Source organism: Mastomys coucha, unplaced genomic scaffold, assembly GCF_008632895.1.
Source record: "Mastomys coucha isolate ucsf_1 unplaced genomic scaffold, UCSF_Mcou_1 pScaffold1, whole genome shotgun sequence".
In the NCBI taxonomy this organism is placed as follows: domain Eukaryota; kingdom Metazoa; phylum Chordata; class Mammalia; order Rodentia; family Muridae; genus Mastomys; species Mastomys coucha.
In genome coordinates, this window is record NW_022196891.1 from 66971281 (window position 1) to 66977815 (window position 6535).

Genomic DNA, 6535 nt, shown 5'->3' on the forward strand with positions numbered 1-6535 from the left:
ACTGGATTTTCCTTCTTGTTCACTTCATCTCTTTATCCTTTTTAATCTAGAAATCAGTAGGAGTAATATAGATTTAGAATAAAGAATGAATTACTTAAAAATAATAGTTCAAAGTCAATGGAAAATTTACATATACCACCTAAACTCAGGGTTAGAATAGAATTTTAGTACCTAAAAAAGCCAATACAGTAATATTTAAGCTTATTTCCTCTTGAGAATAAAATAGTGGGGCTGGTGAAATGGTTCAGCGGCGCTTGATGCCAAGACTTATGACCTCAATCATACCTGTGCTCAGATAGTAGGAGAGAACCAACTTCAACTTGGAATGTCCTCTGATCTCTGCCTCGGTGTCCTCTGTGGCACATCTCACCCCCTCAAGTTTAATTTTAGAATTTTATTTTAGATTTATAAATTTAATTTTAGAAATGATAAAACAATACCATCTTATTGGCTAACCTTTAGGGGTGAATATGAACTGTATTCTTAGAAACTTTTTATTGATTCTTTGTGAGTTTCACAGCATGCACCCCTATCCCATTCATCTCCCTGTCCCTTCATATTCACTCTCTATCCTTAATCTCCCCCACAACAGAAAATAAATAACAAAAAAATCTTCTCATGGAATCTGTAGTGTGTTACAGTGTGTCCTCCAGCATTACCCTTTTGTCCGTACATCTTTACTTGCAAATGTTCACTGACTGGTCTTGTTTGAGGTCCATGGCTCCTCCTACATTATCAATACTGGATCCTCACTGAGACTCCTCTCAGATATCCTATTGTCCTGTCTCATGGAAATTCTGCAGCTTTGGATCTGCAGGATTAGCCCCTTCATAGATAGGGTAATGTTGGGATGGGCCAACCCAAAGCCCTGGATATGGACCTGGGTATTAGTGAGTTGGTCAGCCTGTCAGCTTTTCCATATTACCTCAGGTGAGGGATGAGACCATTTTCCCCTGCCCTGCCCATGTGGGAGGCAGACCTATGCCTCCTGCATTCAGGACAACTCTCTTGTACTCAAACCTTCAAGGACAGCTCACTTGTGCTCCCACCACCAGGGCCAGTTCTCCTACACTACCCAGGCCTCAGTTATCAACATGGCCCTTAGCAGCAGCACAGGCCAGGACCTCACCAAGGCCCTCAGGTGGCATCAAGGGCTACTCACATCAGGTTGCTCCTCACTACCCTCATGTCTCCAGTTCCTCTTCTCTACATTATGCACACATTACTCTGCTTCTCTTTCTCTCCCATCTCTCCACCATTTACTTGCTCATCTTAGTAGTTTCTGGGGTTCTGGGTGTCTTCTGTCATGCCCAAGTTGTATGGCAGTAGGTGGGGGTCACCTCTGAACTGCATTTTGATTAGCAATGTCTTGGCTTTTTTTTCAAAATCCTTGGTTTGGCATCGTGGAAACAAGTCTCAGAAAAGACAAAATAACTTGGAAAAGAAGCATGAGTCAGCATGAATGGTCTCTATTGTATTTGTCAGAATGTTGAGTGATGGGATGGACCAGACCAGGGCTCATTTTCTCATTAAGTAAATCCAACCCTTCAAATTAATGTTTTATTTGAATAATGATAAGGAGAGAATTCCCCCTCATCAGGAAAAAAACTCACAGACTTGCTGTTCCATTCTAGCTTAGGGAGTTCAGCATATTGAATTAGGAATGTTAATATTTCCCAAGCAAAGATTCTTTTCCTAGGAAAATGGAAATGGCTTACAAAGATGGAAGGAATAAATGAAGAATTTATCAGGTAAACAGAAGGAAAAGGATTGAGGTGAAACCAACACCATAAAAAAATAAAAATAAAAAATAAATTAAAAAATAAAAAAAGAATGGCTTTCTACACTAGCCTGACAAGACAGGACTGACAGGAGACAGGGTCTGCTCTAGGTCCAAGAGAAAATCAGAGTTCAATGACTTCAGCGGAGCAGTTGATGAAATATGTTTTCCTGGAGCTAAAAATCTTTGTCAGACCTTTTCTCACACCAAGGCTCATCAACTCCTTTTCATTTTTTATCAGTGTCTTCCCTGGACTTTTCTTTTTCTGTTGGGTTGTTGAGGTGAGTCTGTTCTCAGAACAATGGATGGATAATCTATGAGGATAAGTAACGCTTTGATAGTTTGCTAGAGAACATAGCAAAGCAGTAGCCAACATCAAACTAAGTGGAGAGAAACTTGAAGCAATCCCATTAAAATCAGGGACTAGACAAGGCTGCCCACTCTCTCCCTATCTATTCAGTATAGTACTTGAAGTTCTAGCTAGAGCAATTAGACAACAAAAGGAAGTCAAAGAGCTACAAATTGGAAAGGCAGTAATCAAAATATCACTATTTGCAGATGATATGATAATCTACTTAAGTGACCCCAAAAATTCCACCAGAGAACTCCTAAACCTGATAAACAACTTCAGCAAAGTGGCTAAATATAAAAATAATTTAAACAAATCAGTAGCCTTCCTATACTCAAAGGATAAACAGGCTGAGAAAGAAATTATGGAAACAACCCCCTTCACAATAGTCACTAATAATATAAAATACCTTGGTGTGACTCTAACCAAGCAAGTGAAATATCTGTATGACAAGAACTTCAAGTTTCTGAAAAAAGAAATTGAAGATGGAAAGATCTCCCATGTTCATTGACTGGCATGGTTAATACAGTAAAAATGGCCATCTTGCTAAAGGCAATCTATGAATTCAATGTAATCTCCATCAAAATTCCATCTCAAGTCTTCATAGAGTTAGAAAAAGCAATTCTCAAATTCATTTGAAATAACAAAAAATCCAGGATAGCGAAAACTATTCTCAAGAATAAAAGAACTTCTAGGGGAATCACCATCCCTGACCTCAAGCCTCATTACAGAGCAATAGTGATAAAAACTGCATGTTATTGGTACAGAGACAGGCAGGAAGATCAACTAAATAGAGTTGAAGATCCAGAAATGAACACACAAGCCTATGGGCACTTGATCTTTGACAAAGGAGCTAAAACCAACCAGTCGAAAAAAGACATTTTCAACAAATGGTGCTTGTTCAAATGGAGGTCAGAATGTAGAAGAATGCACATCAATCCATTTTTATCTCCTTATACAAAGCTCAAGTCCATGTGGACCAAGGACCTCCACAAGAAACCAGATACACTGAAACTAATAGAGGACAAAGTGGGGAAGATCCTCCAGCACATGAGCACAGGGAAAAAATTTCCTGAACAAAACACCCATGGATAATGTTCTAAGATCAAGAATCGACAAATGGGACCTCATAAGATTACAAAGCTTCTGTAAGGCAAATGACACTGTCAATAGAACAAAAAAGGCGACCAACAGACTGGGAAAGATCTTTACCAATCCTACATATGAGAGAGGGCTAATATCCAATATATACAAAGAACTCAAGAAGTTAGACTCCAGAGAATCACATAACCCTATTAAAAATGGGGTACAGAGCTAAACAAAGAATTCTCAACTGACAAATATCAAATAGCTGTGAGGCACCTAAAGAAATATTCAACATCCTTAGCCATCAGGGAAATGCAAATCAAAACAACCCTGAGATTCCACCTCATACCAGTCAGTATGGCTAGGATAAAATCTCAGGTGACAGCAGATGCTTGTGAGGATGTGGAGAAAAAGGAACATTACTTCATTGCTGGTGGGACTGCAAGCTGGTAAAAATCACTCTGGAAATCAGTCTGGCAGCTCCTCAGAAAACTGGACATAGTACTACCTGATGACCCAGCTATTCAATTCCTGTGCATATACCCAAAAGATGCTCCAACATATAACAAAGACACATGGTCCACCATGTTCATAGCAGCCTTATCTATAATAGCCAGAAGATGAAAAGAACCCAGATGTTCTTCAACAGAGGAATGGATACAGAAAATGTGGTATATTTACACAATGTGGTATATTTATACACTACTCAACTATTAAAAATGATGAATTCATGAAATTTTTAGGCAAATGGATGGAACTAGAAAATATCATCCTGAGTGAGGTAACCCAATCACAAAAGAACACACATGATATGCACTCACTGATAAGTGGATATTAGCCCAAAAGTTTAGAATACTCAAGATACAATTCACAGAGCACATGAAGCTCAAGAAGAAGGAAGACCAAAGTGTGGGTTCATCTGACCTTCTTAGAAAGGGGAACAAAATACTCAACAGGAGCAAATATGGAGACAAAGTGTGGAGCAAAGATTGAAGGAAAGGCTATCCAAAGACTGCTCTACTTAGGGATCTATCTTATACACAGTTATCAAACCCAGACACTATTGTGGATGCCAAAAAGTGCATGCTGATAGGGGCCTGATATAACTGTCTCCTGAGAGGCTCTGCCAGAGTCTGACAAATACAGAGGCATGATGCTTGCAGCCAACCATTTAACTGAGCACAGAGTCGCCAATGAGGTCACCAAGGGAGGAGTTAGAGAAAGGACTGAAGGAACTGAACAATAATATCAACCAACCAGACCCCCCAGAGCTCCCAGAGACTAAACTACAAACCAAGGAGTACACATGAAGGGACCCATGGCTCCAGCCACATATGTAGAGGATGGCCTTGTTGGACATCAATGCAAGGAGAAGCCCTTGGTTCAATGAAGGCTGCCCCAGTGTAGGGGAACTCGATGACAGGGAGGCAGGAGTCGGGGGGTTGGGTGGATGGGGGAACACCCTCATAGAAGCAGGGGGAGGGGGAAAGGTTAGGGGATTTCGGGGGGTGGGAAAGGGTAAATGTAAATAAAGAAAATAGCCAATAAAAAAGAAAGAAATTATTTTTTAAAAAACACCCACAAGCATAAATTGAAGCCCTACTAGGTGGGACTGGCATTATAAAACGTACCCTTTGAAGCTAATTCAAATATTCCTGGCTTTGGTGGACATGAGTTATGTCTTGATTTCAATCCCAGTAACACAAAGTTCTAAGAGCCATAGCCTGACATCCCTGCCACTGTTCCAGCCTCATTGTCAACTATCCTTCCCTTCCTGCATCCCCTCTCAGCTAGTCCTTAGATGTACAAAGCTTTCCCTGCCTCCTGTCTATAACTCTTTAGCTTCAGGGTATCCACACATGTCTCTCCCACATGCTTCAAAACTCAGCTCAGAGAAATCTGGCTTCTGATCTCTCCACAGGAAAAAGGAACCCCCCTTCCTCCTGTCGGTCCAAGTCTTAGCTCTTCTCTTGGCTAAGTCTTCATGAAGTGCTTGTTTCTAAGTCATTTCTTGTTATGAAGATGAAGTGCCTTCCATAGGCTCATTGGTTTCAACATTTGGTCCCTACCTTGCGGGGAGGAAGCTGAGGGTCATAGAGAGAATGGCCTTCCTGTTCAAGCTCTCCTTACTTTACTCATCTGAGACAAACTGATAAGCCACACCACAAGCTGCTCCCACAAGGACAGAATCTCTGCAGCCGCCTCCCCCACCATGAAGGACAGCAAACCCTGATCTCTCAGCCCAAACAAACCTCCGGTGCTGAAGTTTGCTGCTATAAGGCACTCTGTCATAGTAACAAGAAAAATAACCGATCCACTTATACACTTTTATTTCGTGAAATGTATTTTCTCCCATGTTATATTTGAATTTAAGCCATAGAAAAGCAAGCATGATGGTAAATAGCTAACAAATACTTATAACAAGTAGAAGATTCTTTATACTGATATAAAAACTTGCAGACCAATGTTCCAAATAGCAGACAAGTGAAATCATTTTCTTATGTTCTATGCCTCTTTTGGCTTCTGGATTTGAATACGTAATGACCTGAAGACAAGAATTTTCCATGATCACAAGGTTTATTCCCTAAAAGAATGCTGCCCTTGAGACATACCTTCAGAAAGAACTCTATTCATCATGGCCCTAAGTCTAGAAACAAGATCTGCTGTAATTGCTTAGGAAAACTGAAATTATTAACAGCTGTAGACAACTCACCGAATCATTGGTCTGGCTCAAAAATCAGACTCGGACTTTCAGTTCAGGCTTCTGAAATGATTTCAACACCATATGGAACTGATCAGCCAAGGAGATGCTCAATATCCCTTCCCCAGGAACTATGGAGTTAGAGAAGCCGTCATAGCTTCAAGGAGTCGGGACAAGGTCACTTTGTCATGAGCATAAAGCTGACAAATCAGGAAAGCCACCTGGATGTGCTAGATTTAGGATTTTATGCCCCTTCCTTGCCAGTAGAACAAAGGTGTCGTATCATTCTATTGAACTCCGTTTGGCATCTGAGACTTCCATCCTTCTCTCTGATTAGTAGATCTCAACTCACATTCAGAAATGTTGCTGCCAAGAGTAAGAAGAAATATGGTTTGTTTGTTTTTTTAGATTTACTCTGGGATGTCAGCACTGATGGGACACTGATAAATCATAGCATTCAGGCTTCACAGAAACCCCATAATATAGTTGACATTTTGCCCCCAGAACAGAGGAAGGGGTGGAGGGTCAGAAAAAATTATGATTCACCTAGAGTCATTAGTGAGGTCATTGGTATTAGTCAGGTTTCTGGTCCTGTGGCAAAATACCTGGGGGGGGGGGG